Raw genomic sequence first — 18144 nt, 5'->3', positions numbered from 1 at the left:
TAAATTGCCCTCCTCTACAAGGTCTGCTAATGACATTGACCTTAAGGGTGCTGGATGACAGTCTAATGTCACATAAATTCTGTGGCACATGTGATAACTGCTGCAAGTTGTAGGGTGTGTAGTAGATAGGGTAGGAGTTCTAATCTCACATCATCCAACACTGTGCGCGTGTGTGTGTGTGTGTGTGTGTGTGTGTGTGTGTGTGTGTGTATGAATATATTTCCTTACAGCACTATGGACATGTCCATATGGGTTATCCCCCTGCAATGGTTATGCTTTTTACGTGCATGCCACTAGCTGCTGGCCTCTAAATTGCCCTACTCCACATAAGCATAATGTATGTCCTCCACCTTCTAGGTGTTGACTTTCAGAAAACACAGGTGACATGTACTGAGGGCAGCAGACCTTGTTACAAAGTATGAATGCATGATTACACTGATTGCCCCTATTGTCCCTAATATACTGTTATATACATATGCACCTAGGGAGCCATGCCTGTATAATGCCTTACCCTGCTGGCATCATGTATCTGCTGTGCTGCCATGCCATCCTGTGCCACTGTATTGCCTCCATGTGTCCATTGTTTAACCCCTCAGACATCTGGAACAGACACATACACAGTCATTCTGTAACTCAACTGCCAGTCTAATATGCAACAAAGATCCACAAAGTTTGATGTGTAGTCATGACACTTGCCAGCATAAAATACCTGTAGTGGTCCACAACAAGTGCCATGGCAAAACAATATTGCACCACACACATGCATGTAAAGTAATATAGTCACCCTGTGCATCAGACACATATTTTCATTTCCCTGCATCGATGTCACAGATGGCAGGGATGTGGTACAGATATCATCACATGCACAGGGTGTGGTGTGGGGGTGCTAGATGCCTAGCCTCTGCCAAACAGGTGATAGCATGTGTGTGAGTCAGGAAGGGGTGCAGGTTAGATGTGCCATAGAGAGGTGTCGTGTATGTCTGTTGGTGACCTGCATGTGACAGTGGTGTTTGAATGGGTATGTGCATACAGTCAAACCCAGTGCTAGCCCAACATCTGTGTATGTTGGACAGCTGTGGACTGTACATGGTAGAGTGGACAGCTCACTGTCTCTGGCCATGAACACATGAGCTGACTCTGCCAGGAGTAGCAGTGGCATCACCATGCCCAAGGTCAGATGCAGTGCCAGTACCTGATGGTGACTGCAAAATGCTGGGGCTGTGTCCCACATGGGATTACCCAAGACCATGTCCCATTGCCTTCCACATCATGATGTGGACAGCACACTTCCCTCTGTAGTTTTGTAGGTACTGCTAGTATAGGAGCGTGACTGTGCATGGCCACGTGGACTCCCAGCAGATGGTGTTGCTAACCTTCATCCACATGTCTGATGCCCAACTCCAGCAAGATGTTCCAGCACAGACATCATGCCATCAAAAACAGACACTTTCTCAGACCACCGTCTATCCACAACAGCAGAGAACTGATTCAGCATGTCCCTAATATAGTGGAGGCAGTCATGGATGTCAGACTGTGCTTCATTCATAACCCTAGGCATCTGTCTGGTGTTGCATTCAAAACATGCCTGTGCCTCTATGACGTACCAAAACATGTGGCGAGTGACCCATGATGTAACACCTACAACAGGTGATGGATGGACAGCAGTTCCCCAATGAGCACCCCTTTCAATTTGCTTGTGTGGGACCTTGCCAGATTTCTGACTATGGCCAGTGTCTACACTCTCTGAAGCCATAGTTGTCACACTGCCTGGTGTAATGTCACCACCCTCTGATTGTCCACTATCTGTGGCCTCTGGAAACTGTGCATGTGTGGACATACTGACTGTGTGTGGTGACAATGCGGGCAGATCTGGGACAGATTCAGCCACTGACAACCCCACCTGTGCCTCACTATGGCCATCATCACCATCAATATCTGATGAAACACTGACATCAGGTTGTGAGGGGGACACAATCCAACCACCTGAGACATCTGTGAGAAGCAAAACAACAGCAGTACATTACTACCTGCACTACTATGTATGGTAATCCACACAGACTCATACAAATGAGGATCCATAACTGCATTACAAGTCCCACATTTTCACATCTCTGCTCCCATGCACAACCGACAAACTCACAACAACATACACAAACAAGTCAGGCCCATTATAACATGCACATCAGCTACATCCAGTTAACATTGCCAGTAAAATACATCTGGAAGGTATGCAATATGACAGTGTTTGTGATAGACCTAAACATAACACCCAGTACACCTTTATTGAGAATGATATGCCAGCAGTACTATCACTGCCTCAGGTTTGTACCATGAGTTTGGGCCTGTACCCCCCCCCCATTAATTATGGCTTTGTCCTGAGTTCTTGCTATAGGAGGTTGACAGGTATGTTAGGCATAGCTCTCAACCAAACACGAACAAATGTCAACAGACACAGGGACTTAGCTAGAGTACATCAGGGACATTCAGGGTCAGTTTTATGATGTTAGAACTAATTATGTGAGACATGGACAGAATGAGAGGAGGTGAATTACAGTACATCGTTTGATGTTACAGGGGTGTACACCCTCCCTTATTGTCAATATGTACTACATGTAATCCACTAGCTTTCCTACAATAGCTGACCATTGTAGGTGGGATTCACAGGGACAGAGCTGAGATGTGATTGAAATCAGGGACAGTTGAGAGGCACATGTGTATGTGTACGACAGCAGAGTATCAATGACATGTCATCACCATAGATCTAAGACAGGCTTACTGCTGTAATCCCTATTGCCCATACCTCCATCCTCCCATCTGGTCTTGTTATATGTAGAAATCTATTACATACCTGGTGGAGTGCAGTACTCCTTTGGTGAACTTTGCTTCATGTAATCTTTTGATAATACACTCCTGTGTGTGTTAAGTTTCATACAGACTTGTTCCCCATAACCAGCTGCTTGCCTTTGTAAGGTACTGCTCATTAGCTTGTAATTGCCCCTGCACCACTCTATGGCTCAGAATTGCTAATTGCAACCAGAACAGCTGTATTGCACTATCATTGGCCAATGACATACCACTACATTGCAATATATAAGGCCTTCATGTAGGCCTTGGCCCTGTCTTACTTTTTGAGGTGGACATTACTGAGGTGTGGAGACTACAGCATCGCAGAAGGTAGGTGCAAACACTGTCTGCTGTAGTGATTTGTGACGTATGTCCACAGTTTTGCCTCATATATGTAGTCAGTGTCCCATACCATTGTAGTCATCTGGCAATCATTGTGTGCTGAGGTCAGTAAGGGATGACATACGTGTATCAAACTGCATACCCATCAAGCCATGCATGCTACTACAATAGCTATTATTCTACTAACTTACTATCTTTGTAGGGGAAAAGTGTTACACATGTCCCTATCTGTGGGCTTTTGCCCCACTCCCACATTAAGTATGGCTGTGTCTGGTTCCATTGTTCTAGGGGGTTGAGAGGTATGTAGCAGCTACCTTTACATACAGCTGTGTATACTACAGACTGCAGCTGCTGCTGCAATATACAGCACATGGGGGAGTGTGAACATTATGGTGGACAGCAAGCTGTAAGTGTAACTGTGTCAGCTGTGTCAGGCCTGTCATTATGGCAGAGCCAGGGGAAGGGTATTCTATGCAGTGCAATTGGGCCATGTGCTTAAGGTATGTCTGTTCTGCAACACTACAACTAACAGAGTAGTAGGTGACATATAGTTAGGCTATATGGATATGTGCATCGTGTCTCTGCCTGCTGGACTTTCTCTTGCAAAAACTGGGTAGCAGTTAATTAAGTTGCAGTAACCTGTGGGAAGTAAGATTGCATGACTCAGTCAATACTTCCTGTGTTCACAATAATGTAGTGCAACACAACACTGGATTTGAACCCAGGACTGTGTGTGGAAAAAATGTACTACATGCAAGGCATTTAACCGACTGAGCTACTGAGACACTGCAAAAGCATGCATATTTTCAGGATATATGTATACATATACAGGCTGTGAGAAACATTTCCACATCCACAACTATGTCTGTGGCTTTATATGGTTGTATTTCTGCACCAGGTTCCCAATTGTACATGAACTTTGCCATTGCTGCCTTAGCAGGTGTCTTTTCACAAGTTGCTGATAAAAGGGCACATATACCTGCCATCATAGGCCTCACTTCCATCCATTAGTATGTCTTCATTATTATTTATTATTGCACCGGAGTCCAGGGTACACTCCCAGTTTTCACATTAGTTTATTTCAGTTGCATGCATAATGTCTGTAGGTAGCAAGCAGTATGTTTTGATGGAAACACCTGTTTAACCTAAAGCTTGTTTATCATGGTGGTTAATGCAGTGTGCTATAGTTAAGAGGTGCTTGGGCTCGACACTTAGCAGAAGTGTTTATTTTCAACACGTGAATAACACTGTAATAGATACATATAGATATTAAAGCACTTTAAAGCTCATTTAAGCTGAGCTAAGCAAAGTGGTGCAATATGGCACGCTGCGTCACTCAGTGCAAATCCATGCAAACTTGTGCTAAAAAAGTAAAGAAAACAAAAAGGGGGTGATAGGAATGTGGTGAAATGGGGGCAAGCAAGGGGAAAACAATGTGAAAGGCAGGTAGGGATGTGCAGGATGGGTGTAGGAAAGAACCATAGCTATCCATTTTCTTGTAGTGCAACAGTTGTGCCTTTTGACAGGTTTTGTAGATGAATTTGGATTCTCAAATCCCAGAGAGAGGGATGAGGGCAACATAAATGTGTTGTCAAGCCAATTGGACCAAATTAGCTGTGTCCAGTGGACATGTGTGTGAAACGGAGAGCTATTTATGTGGTGATCTTTTTGTGGGACAGGTGCATTTTTATTTTTTTTTTAAATAAAGAGAGAGTGGAATGTTGGGAAAGGGGCATAGATATGTGTGGGGAGGTAAGTTGGGTAGGAGCGGATGCTGTGGAATTTGAGTCGCATGTGCCTGCAAACGGTAGCAGCATGAGTGACATTCCCACCCATGGACAGTCGACACTGCTCCTTCACTGCCCCAAAGGTAGCTGTGCTGGAGGCTAGGCAACAGGGGCAGCCTACCCCATTAGGTTGGCCAGTGTGCCCTCAATCTGGTGCAGGCAATGTTCATAGGTCTGATGAATGGCCCTGTGCACCATGATTGGCAGTTCCAGTTGTGTAACTGCAGTCCCTCTGCCACTGCTCCCAGGGGGAGGCTGGGCCATGTCCCCTGAGGTGGTTTCATTTCACACTGCAGGTGGTGCAGGAGTGGTGGAGGGAGCACCACCAGCCTGGGTTCCAGATGTGCTAAGACCCGGTGCCATGGCCAATTGGGGCAAGGTAGGCAGATCACCTGGAACCAGCCTTCCCTTATATGCTGTGGTGATGGAGGTATAGCAATAAGTACAGGTTAGTTATGAACAAAACATAGCTAGTAATAACAGTATGCCAAAACAGTGGAAATAACCCAATTACATATCAATGCATATTATCTAAAACATAACAATACATAACAGAACAGTCAGTATGTTAACAGCATGCCAGTAACAGTTACATCATAATGCCAACAAAATAAGTAATTCAACAAGATATGTTAATATGCAACCATTATTATACATAATAATAATAATAATAATACACATGCCCCAAAATACAGGTAATTTAACAACATATGTGAATAGTAAACTATAACCAATGGATGACAATAAAAAATAAATGAAGATAAGAGGTGGAGTGAGAGAGAGAAACAGTCCATTAGTACCATTATAGCTATTTACTTGATAACAGTACTACTATCTACTCTATGGGTCTGTCCTTTCTTTATGTGTGCAAGCCCACTATAGCTGCTGTAGCTCATACATACCTCTAAAGTTATTGTCGTGGGACAGTATGGGCCAAGCAGTAACAACTGTTGGTACACACCTACACAGAAGACTGGCATATCAGGTGGACCTATATAACTATCAAGGTGTACTGTAGGCTAATGTACTGATACTTTGCAATTTTAGGTAACCATTCCGATGGTAATCCTGTGACAGATGGATTATGCACTACTAATTACATTACGTAACAGTGTCACACTTGAGAGACATGTATGTATACAGTACAGAAACTAAACAACTATCATCCTTTGCTTGACAGGCATGAGAATAGAACCCAATAGCAGTGACTGTAGAGGACATATGCATGGAATGTATGGATTGGCTGCCTGCAGCAACTTTAAACAGGCACTCCAGCTATACAGCCATACTAAGATTACAGATTTTTTTTTATTTCATTTCATTTTATTATTGTTATATTTATTTCCTTTATGTTATGCTGTATTTTCACACTCTTGTTAATGATTTTAACAGTCTGTGACATCTAAACACACAGTTACTTACTTACAGTATAGCTACCTCACCCATTTACATGTAGTTCCTGTGGAGAGAGAATCTGTAAACATTACGTGAATGATACTGTAATATTTAGTGCTAGATAGCACTGGATTTGAACCCTGGTCTGTGTGTGGCAACATGTACTACAGACAGAGCATTTAACAAATTGAGCTACTGAGCCACTGCTTACTATTGACTGACTGATATTTTCCTAGAGCTCACATGGAACCAATATATGACATGGTGGTATTATTACAGTTGTATACTAGTCTGCAGTGACAGTAGAACATGCATGCATGAAATACAAGCATGGCAGAGATAGTAGGTAATGTATACATTAGTATATTAAATGCAGGGGTACATAATATATTTTTACTGGTTTGAAACATCTGTGAAGTCAACCAACAATATCAGATCATGAAGTGGGCTACCTTAACCATATGCCTTGCTTACCTGTTGTTTGTGGACGACAGGGCATTATGTGGACAATATTGACCTAAAAACTGCCTTGAATGTTACTGTATGTGCTAAATAAGACATTTGGCTGCCATTATATTTGCATGCTATTAGCTATTACGGTGTTATACTTGACTGCAGTGCCTTCACTTACAGCCTGAATGCATACCATTGTACTGCAATGGTTAAATCAAGACAGCTCTGATGTACACAATTTACCTTGGTGTTATTGGTAGTGGTCCATGTGTTATTGCAGAACAGTTGGCATTATTAATTTCTTGACAAACAGCTCTAATTCCACACTTATTGCACTACAGACTTTATTGTATGTACTTTCATGCAGTTTCTGGTACTGTTTTGAGTTTTATTGAGCAGCAGTTGTAACTATTCAGGTCTTGCAATACAGCTCTACTTCCACAGTTATTGTACTACAGACTCTCATGTGCATACTTTAATGCAGGTAATGATATTGTTTCATGTTTTATTGCACTACAGTTGGCATTATTTATTTATTGCACTACAGCTCTAAGTTCACATTTATTGCAATACAAACTTTAATGAACATACTTTATTGCAGGTAATTTTTTACTCTTTTTTTTGTTATTTAACTACAGTTAGCATAATACATCCATACTCACCACACTCACGGTGCAGCCTGGCCAAGTGCCCAGCATGCACCTTGAGGTTGTGGGCTCTCTCTTCTGTAGCTGTTGGGAGAGAAGAGCACTATTATGCATAGCAGTTTAGCAGACATAGGTTCATAGGTAGGCACTAGGCTATTGGCCCTAGGGCCTATATAAGCATAGCCAAAAAAAGGTACCCAGGCTTTCGCCACCCAAGAAAATTATTTTCCTGTGCCCCTGTCAAGCAGAGCTACAGAAGTGATCGCCGGGGTGAATTTCCTATTTCCCATCCAATCATTAAGATTTTTCTTGAAGAGTGCTAATGAAGAGTTTTGATATATATATAGATAGGTAGTTTGTTCCAGAGTATGGGAAGTCTCTGGGACAGGAATCTATCCCTCCAGCATGTTCTTTTTATTGTGGTGACAAGGTTTAGGTTCCTAGAACATGTAGCTCAGAGGGATTGGGATCTTTTTAAGTGGAGCATGTCCAACAGCTCTGGGTTTGACATAGCTTTGTATGTTAGGCAGAGATCGCCTCTGAGTAGGCTATATGCAATGGAGTAAAGCTGGAGTTTTTTGAATGATCTGCATAGGGCATCTGTCTGAGGCTGGTAATCCTCTTTGTGAGTTTTTGTGTGGCCTTTCCAGTTGTTGTAGATGTCTTGTGAGGTACATACCAAAAGGGGTGTTGTACTCCATAATGGATCTAATGAGTAATTAGTACAGGGGAACAATGACCTCTTTTTTCCTGGATGAGAAACCTTTTGTGATGAGATGTGCCATGTAGAAGGATTTCCTGACTAATGTGGTGATGTGATTAACAAAGGAGAGACTGCTGTCCACCTGTGTCCCAAGGTCTCTTATCACACTTTTGGTGTTAAGTAGACTACTGCCTATGTGGTATTTCATGAGTACAGAGTTTTTACCAAAGGGGATGACAATGCACTTTTTGGCATTCAGCTTGAGGCCATGGCTTTGACACCAGGCATCTGTCTCGGTGAGGCCCTTTTGTAGGATGTCCACATCGTTAGGAGTTTTGATTATGGCTCCTAGTTTGCAGTCATCTGCGAACTTCATTAGCCAAAGACCTTCTGTGTTAGCCTGTACGTCAGAGAAGTAGATACTAAACAGGAAAGGGCCCAGGACTGAACCCTGTGGTACTCCACTTGTCACTGGTCTGAAGTCAGATTTGAAGTCTGCTACTTTCACAGTGTGGGTTCTGTCAGTGAGCCAGTTGGCAACCCATCTTGTGACATAGGGATTTATACCTATATTCAGATTAGATATTGGTGGTACAGAGGCAAAAGTACCTACATACATGTGGGACATCCCCTGCCCAACATTCTTGGACCTAGGTGGTCAAAGAGATCCCCCTTACATTGCTTAAGGATGTCATGGTGGTGATGACACTGCTCACCTGTGTGGGAGATACCAGTTGAATAGGTGATTTCCCTTGCCAGCTGGTTGCAGGCCTCCGTCTTGCACTCTGAACCCTGGTAACCTCCATGCAGAAGCCATCCTTTATGGATTTTTACAAGGAGTCTGACCATGACCCTGGACTCCAGGATACCCCAACGCTGTGCCTGAAAGTGCAAACCCTCACCAATGCCTGCCGAAGTATACTTTAGAGCAGAACTAAAACAGATTATGCTGTATTCCCACCTATTATGTTTAATATAGACCTTCTGCCCTTACATGCCATGAGGCAACATTTAAAAATGTGGCAGGTCACTTAGCAGCATGCAAACTAGCACAACTGAGCTGACCATTGAGAAAACCCTGAAGATCAATATGCTTAGCAGTGCTTAGCAGTGCCCAAACCAGCTAAACAGAGCTGAGCAGTGCATAATCATTTCCAGCTGTTATTGTTTTTATGCTGTACTTAGCAAGGCTTAGCAGAGCTTAGATGAACTTAGCAGAGTGCAGCGGGCCAGAATTTAAACATAAATGGTATAATTTATATTTCAAAAATAAATGCCTATTTTCCCTTCCATGTATTCAAACCCTACACCTACTGTTCATAAGGCTGTACCTTTACTCATTTAGCTATGAGGATATGTGGAATTCAGCTACACCTTTACATATACCTCGCAGCTGCCTGTAAGCACTGCTGAGCACCATGCTGCACCATGCAAACCTGCTCAGCTATGCTTAAACATGACCTTTAAATAATTAATTGCATCTGTTTTCTATTTTCTAGATGGCTGGAAGGTGTCTTGGCACCACTTAGCATTGCTGCACTTTGCTCTGCACCATGCTAACATCCTTTAAAAAAAAAAACTTACAACATTAAAATAAACAATTGACATTATACAATTGGACAGTGCAGGGAGTGTCTTACTCATCTGCAGACACAGTTGGCACTACATTCCCTACATTGATTTTATATCTGTATTCCACGGCTCTCCCTTGGCAATGCACCATGATTAATATGCATAGTGCACGGCTGAGGAGGAACCATGTACACAGACACGATAACATTCCATGTATGCTCTACACTGTGCCAACACAGAGTTTATTAAATCCTGGGGATGCTCATACACAGTAAAGGAAAAAGAAAACATAAAGGTAGCAATGAAAAATACTTATAATTGCATTTGAAACATATCAAAGTATTAAATAATTGCAAGAGTTAATATCTTGAATAACTATAGATAAGATTTTCAGATAAGTAGGTAAAATAGTTCAGAAATTAGATTGAGAGTGAAAAATTAAGCCAACTAATTAGGGTCTAGCAAGTGGTAAATAAGATATATGTTGGCTAACAGCAGTAGTAGTACTGAGAGTAGATGTGACATGGAAAATTGTGCTGATGGAAAAGAAAGACTGTAAGATTGAGACAAAGTAGATGATGTGAGCTTGGAGAGTTACATCAGAGAAGTGAAATTAATAGGCCAGAGGTAGTACATTGAAAAAAGTGGATGAAAGTAATACTGTGGAAGCATTGTTGGGAAACAGAGAGTAATTGTCAGAGCAGTTTGGTAATAGACTGACAGAAGTACTGAAGAAGAAATGTAGTAAACACTGAGGGAGTAGTTTGAAAGTGAAGAGGGTTGAGAAGGGAGAGGAGGGTAAGATGGGTATGTAACAACAGTTATCCAAGCTGTGCCACTTGCACAAGTTCAATTGTCATCAGTAAATCTAAATTTACTACTAATAATGGTAAGTATATCATCCAATATTTGACATGAGAAACATAGATCACCAGTGTTATCAAGTGTTAACCTTTAAATATACTTAGCATTTAGTACACTGTACAAGATGCTTGTGCTTTATCAAATCATTAATGGGATACTCATTTAAGAAATCCATTTTCACTTCCAAACGAATAAAGAATTCTACAAAACAACAGAGGCCACCAAAGCAGACACCCAAACAACTGCCACCTCAGGACACAACACATGCAACACATAGACCACATAGTCAGTGTGCCAAACAGTCACAGCCCTTAAGGCCAAACACAATGCCAGACACACTCATCATTGGTGACTCCATAGTCAGACACACTGACGTCCCGCTCACCAGATTGAACAAGGAAAAGGTCACAGTAAGCTGCCTGTCGGGCGCTAGAATCCGCCACATAATGCAAGCACTCAGGTCTCTCAACAGCAGGTACAAGTACGACTCTGTCATTGTCCATGCTGGTGTGAACGACCTGAGACGTACCTCCTTGGACTACATGAAAAGAGACATAGAGGAGCTCTCTGATTATGTAGCCCAGGCAGGTATGACCCTGACCTTGAGCAGTATCCTACCTTCACCAAGAATGATGCCACAATACAAAGACAAGATGATCAGCTTTAATAATTGGCTTAAACTCTGGTGTTATTCAAAGGGGATCCAATATCTGTCTGCCTGGGATGACATGCTGGACAAGCCACGCTGCTTAAGGGCGGCTTGCACCTGTCACCCCTGGGCTTCCGGATATTGGCAAAGGCTCTTGCCACCCCCATAGTGCCTTTCTTAGGCAAGGCTCAAATTCTAAACCTACCACCCTAGAACACAAAAAAGGAAAAAAACTAAGGGTAATGCTGCTGAATGCCAGAAGTCTCAACCTCAAGATGCACGCACTCGAGGCCCTTCTCAGTATGGAGAACATCGATGTCTGTGCTGTAACTGAAACCTGGTTCAAGGCTCCCGAGAGCACCCCGGCACTATCAGGCTTTACCTCTTATCATGCGTTCCGGCCCCAAAATCCGGACAACACCAAGAAAGGAGGGGGGGTGTCTATATTCATCAAGAACACCCACACCTCAAGGTTGGTGGCAACGCACGATGCATTGGAGACCATCCAGGTGCAACTAACCATAGGCAAGACTGCTCTGCAATTTGTAGCATGTTACAGGCCACCCTCTCAATCTCAGGAACCTCACATAGCTTTCCTGAAAACATTGGAGGGGATAAATGTATCTCCAAACACCATCATACTATGTGATTTTAACTACACAAATATAGACTGGGATCACTACTCTAGCCCCAACAATCTAGCCCAAAGGTTCCTAGAGTTCATAAACTCAAATGCCATGGAACAACTAGTCACCAGAACCATTCCCACAAGAGGAGATAACATACTAGATCTCATCATAATGAACATGGGGTCACAATGTTCAACACCGGAAGTATACCCTTCACTGGTGAGATCAGACCATAAACTAATCTCACTGGAAGTCCACATCCCGTCCCCACCTGAGATAAAAAAGACCACAGTGAAGAACTTCTCAAAAGCCGACTTCACACTTCTAAAGGCTAGTGTGGTCTCTTTTATGGCCCCCGAGACTGCGGAAACCATTACTCAAGCCACTGAATCACTTACAAATGCCTTCTACCAGCACTTACAGGACTGCATGAATCAGGCAATCCCAAACAAAACAAAGACCCTTTGTACCAAAGGCAAGCGTCCAGTTTGGTGGACCCCAGCCATAAACAAGCTCTACAACAAAAGGAGGAAGCTACTACAGGATAGAGCAAAATCCTTAAAAGGGAAAACACCCTTGATCATTATAAGTAAAAAATTAAGATCTCTCATAAAATCATCCAAGGTAAATTTTGAGAGAAAAGTCACCAAGGACTCAAAGGACAATCATAAGGCCTTCTTTAGTTATGTTAGAAACCTGGGAGGAAACTCCCAGATATGCTCAGAATTAGTTCAAAATGATGTAAAAATTACTGAACCTACAGACATTGCCAACATACTGGCTGACAGGTTCAGTGCAAACTTCTCCCCCTCTCCCCCCCAAAAGGTGAGATATCTATACCAGAGAATTATAGCCCTCCAAACATCTCAAACACTCAGGTGAGAACTGCTCTCTCCAAGGCAAAAAACACAGCATCCATGGGACCAGATGGTGTCCCCGGATGTGTGCTCCACGAACTCAATGAGGAATTAAACCCGCAGTTAGGGCAGCTGTTTAATCTTAGCCTCACCTCAGGATACATGCCTAAGGAGTGGCGTACGGCAACTGTGGTCCCACTTCACAAAGGAGGTGCCTCCATCGACCTGGGAAATTACTGTCCCATCAGCTTGACAAGCTTGATCTGCAAAGCTATGGAGAGGATCATAATGGAACTCATAAATAAAGACATAGGGAACTTGCAGACTTTGGATCCAACCCAGTTTGGCTTTGTCAAAGGCAGATCCTGCCTCTTAAACTTGGTTGACTTTTTCGAGACAGTCACCAAGGCCATTGATGAGGGAAAGGCAGTCCATACAGCCTACCTCGACCTGGCAAAGGCCTTCGACACAATACCCCACTCAGGTATCATTGAAAAACTCATCAGCTTAAATGTAAACCCATACGTCACAAGATGGGTTGCAAATTGGCTAAGTGACAGAACCCACAGGGTCAGAGTTGCTGGCGCCATGTCAGACTCAAAGCCTGTCACAAGTGGTGTCCCACAGGGCTCAGTCCTGGGCCCTCTCCTGTTCGGCATCTACTTTTCAGAAGTACAAGCAAACACAGGAGGATTATGGCTGACAAAATTTGCAGATGACTGCAAACTGGGCCATAGTTGAAAACACATCTGACACAGATATCCTTCAGAAGGGTCTTATAGAAATGGAAAACTGGTGCCAGAACCATGGCCTAAAGTTAAACGCCAAAAAATGCATAGTCATACCCTTCGGGAAAAACAAGGTTACCCCATAACTACCATATAGGTGGCAACCCACTAAGCACAGAAGAGGTTATCAGGGATCTGGGTACCCAGGTTGACAGTAACCTTTCATTTGATACTCACGTTGCCAAAGTAGTTAGGAAGACCTTCTACATTGCCCACCTGATCATGAAGGGATTTGCATCTAGATCAAGGGAAGTCATCGTCCCCCTGTACTCATCACTCATCAGGCCAATGATTGAGTACAATGCCCCATTCGGAATGTATCTGACACGACACCTGCAGCAACTGGAAAGGCCCCAAAAGTTCCTCACCAAAAGGATAAAGGGTCTCAAAAATATGTCCTATGCTGCCCGACTGAAGGAACTTCAGCTCTACTCAGTCGCTTACCGTCTGCTCAGAGGTGACCTGTGCCTGACATACAAGGCCATGTCCAACCCAGAATTGATGAACATGCTTCACCTCAAAAAAATCTAGATCCCTCAGAACTACAAGGCGGGAGACTTAAACCTTGACACGGTTATTAATAGGACATGCTGGAGGGACAGATTCATCACCCAGAGACTCCCTATGCTGTGGAACAAAATCCCGGTACATGTGAGGCAGAGCACCTCGCTGGCTTTGTTCAAGAGAAATCTTGACCAATGGATGGGAGATCGCAGATATACCCCAGGGATTATCTCAGTGTCACTGCTTGACAGAGGCACAGCAAAATAATGGGCATAGTATCCTCCAAACTAAAGGGGTGGCGAAAGCCACAAAACTCTGGCTAGGCTTATAAATGCCCTTGGGCAGATAGCCTAGTATGAACCTATGAACCTATGAACAAGAAAAGGATAATCAAAATTAGTTACCACAGAATTCACAGAGATTTAACATACTTCTATAAGAAAAAGCACACAAACAATATACAATTAAATATTAAATTAAGTAGAATTAAAGTTGTTGCTCTGACTGTACCAGTTGTGAAGGTCACACAAAAACAAGAATTCCTTTATCTTGTGTGCAGTACCTCTTTTTAATAGTAGAGATCGATAAATTACAAGCCAACACTTTGTAAATCTTCTTGTCTAGAAGCTAACCTTTTCATCCTACAAACAGTGAAAAACAGTGATCAAAAATAAAATATAAATCAAAACAAACCTTCTCTTATCAGGTAATTGCACAATCAATCACAAAGTAACACAGACTTGTTTAGATAAGTTCTGGATTGTCCTCTCTGCAGTCTATTTGTAGCTGAGTAGGCCCCTTGGGATGACTAGAGTTTCCCTGTCAAAAATATATCTCCTTCTAACAAAAAACAGTGAAAATTAGAAATAAAACAACAAAATATACATCAACATAAATATTTCTCTACAAGCTATCCCTTTCTTCTTACAAATAGTGAAAAACAGTGGCAAAAAAATAAAATATAAATCAAAATAAATATTCTCTTGCCAGGCAACTGCACAATCAATCATAAGCAACACAGGATCGTTTAGATAAGCCTTTATGTTTTCCATATAATAACTAACAAAGGTAAACAAACAAAAAATAATTAATACAACTTTTTTTTTTTTCACTGAAACACTGGGGTTAGAGGTGATTTGCTTAGAAAAAATGACAACAAACTCCTTTAATGTAATAATTGTTTTGGCCTGATTGGGCATATTGCCTCCATTTTTGTTTTACTTATCCATCAGTACAAGACTACAGCAACCTGATTGTATTGAATAGTGGAGACTGTGAACTGTAAAGACTTAAGACCCCTACCAACTTTTTACCCCCTCCCCCTCTCTAGGAACCCAACAACATTATTAGTTTTCTTTAGAGCCCCAGTGCTGGGCTGTGGAAATTCACTGTAGGAACAATGAATGACAAATAAGAAAAACAAAAAAAAATGTGCTCTTACGTGAGCACCAGCATTTCATAGGGTTTTGTATTTTCTTTTCCAATGGCATACTGAGCTAAATCTGGTTATCTAAGCAAAATATAGCAACTAACAATGGTTGAAAATAATATTAACTTCATTCTCAGCTTCTGGTTTGTTTTAACTAATCTACGTGAAAACACAGTTGTTTAAACAGCCATCATTATTTTTTTTTCTGTTTATAAAGTTATTTTTAAAGCTATCCTGACAACATGTGGATAGTGAGGTATTTTTTACATTTCAAATTGCTTGTATTTCTTATTTTTATTTTTAAAACAAAATTCACAGTAATATGAGTATTTAAAAGTTCTTAAACTGGCATCACCCAAGCAAAGTAAACATTACTGGAAGAAAGTATTTCCTGTGTTTAGAAGTTTGATGAAATAGTAATTATAGAGAATTTTAACTGATTTGGGGATGGACAGATGGAAAAGCAGGATAGGAAGATGATAACATAGGTTTTTGCAACCTTGTTTGTGTGAATCTTAAATAGTTAAAAAATGTGATAACAGGTGGAACTGACCAAGGTAAACAATTCCAAGAACAGAAGAAGAAGCTGACTCAAATAACCATGGTAAATAGTTATTCACATGTACTGGTAAAAGCATTATAAATGCACAAACATTCACAATGATGCTTCTTCAAGTGATACAGAATAATAAGAAAACAACTTAGTCTGTCAGTACAGAAGCTTACCTTGTTGCCTCCCTCTCCTAAAGATGGTTGAGCTGGTGACATGCATTCGGTCTCACCCACCTCAACTAGTTTCTCATTGTGTAGGTTGTATATTACTTTACATAGGGTAGTTAACTCAGGGAAGGTATTCTTTTCATATAGGAGTGTTGGTAAATGTCTCTGCTCTTTCTTGTGTGTATTGGAAGTAGTATTGTATTTGTTAATTATGTTTTTTTTTTCCTGTACTTGTATGTGTTGTTTCACTTTCCTGTGTAATCTCAAGAACCGAGCTGATGCACAAAATTTTGTTTAGGCTACATGTGTGTAGTTCTACATGACAATAGAGTTTTCTTTGACTTTGACATATCAATCGTGGATCAAAGGTGTTGCCTTTAGAACTTAATCTCACAATGTCATGGAGCTGACCTTTATAGAGATTCTATTTATTTAAATATTATGTCCACACATACCAATATGTTATAGCTATGAGGTTGTAGGCATACTTACAAACATTAATAGGTCAAGAATATGAATTACTCCTGCATGATATAGTGTCTTGCAATGTCTTTTAGGCTTTTCCCGGTTAGGGGTCGCCACAGTGGATCACCAGTCCACTAATGATTGGCAGTGTATTTTTACGGTGCCAAGGTGCCAGCCCAACACCCAACCTTCACGGAAGGCACACTCATGTGCACACGCACCTACCTGCATGTCTTTATCATTTACGCAGCCGCAGGGAGGATATGCAGACTCTGCACAGAAGGAACTCCGGCTAAGAATCGAACCATAATAGCTTTAGAATGGCTAAAGCAAAGCTTTCAAATTCAATGTGTTACAGAAGAGGTAAATATTCAGGATGTCAGATAAGAGTATTTCAGTGCAATCACATATAAAAGGCAGACTGCCGAGGGACAGCTTTTGTACTTGTGTGTGTGTGTGTGTGTGTGTGCGCACACACGTGTATATCTGCTTTATATCTGCTTTATATTTCAGACTGACAGTCTTTCAAGTTGCATTATACTCATTTTCCACCTGGGAGGATGTATAATTCCATTTGCTGTGAACAAAGCAGCATAAGCCTACAGTCTATTGTTCCTGAAGTATCATTGCAGCAAAAGTAAAGAACCTTGTTTATTTTACTTTAAAATAGAAGTTTCCTAGTAATTGAAGGCAAGGTTGTAAAAAGTGCCTTTATGTATGAAACCACAAAGTAAGAGCATTCTGTACCTGGCAGTCATGATGCATATTACTAAGAAATTTGCTAAAGTAAATTAAATGGTTTCAGAGGGGGTCTATATTATGAGAGCAAAAATACTATTAAGCGAATATTAAAACCCCGACACCTATTGCGTGAACCGGTAATATCCCGAACTCACTAAACCGCAAAATTTTAAATGTCGAACTGTCATTCTCGGCCAACCCCACCATCTGCTACATACTACCTACCCAAACAAAATAAATAAAGCACATACATACACTAACCAAACCCTACTTGTAACCCTAAAGTAAAGCACAAAAACCCTATTTCTAACCCTACACTAAACCCCACTTACACAACTATCTATGCACTATCCTTAACCCCTCCCCAACCCTAAGGTCTGTAACTACCGCACACTTCCCCTACGAAAATATACACAAACAAAATAAATAATCCATATGCATACATTTAACAAAACCCTACTTCTAACCCTGCACTAAATCTAACATACATAACTTATCTATGCACTTACCTTAACCTGCACCCTAACCCTAAAGTTCCTAACTATCCAACACTTACCTTATACAGCTATTCCACAGATGGGCCAACCATGGCAGTTCGACATTTCCAAAATTGCGGTTTTGGATGATCGCTGTAAGTCCGTTTTGGGCAATACGTGTCGACGTTTACGTATTCGTGTAAACGGACTTTCACTCAGCTAATATAGACCCTTAGAGGGGTCTATATTACGAGAGCGAAAATACTATTAAGCGAATAC

Source organism: Protopterus annectens, chromosome 10.part0, assembly GCF_019279795.1.
Source record: "Protopterus annectens isolate FY-2018-M chromosome 10.part0, PAN1.0, whole genome shotgun sequence".
Lineage (NCBI taxonomy): Eukaryota > Metazoa > Chordata > Ceratodontiformes > Protopteridae > Protopterus > Protopterus annectens.
This window is presented reverse-complemented; position numbering follows the sequence as displayed.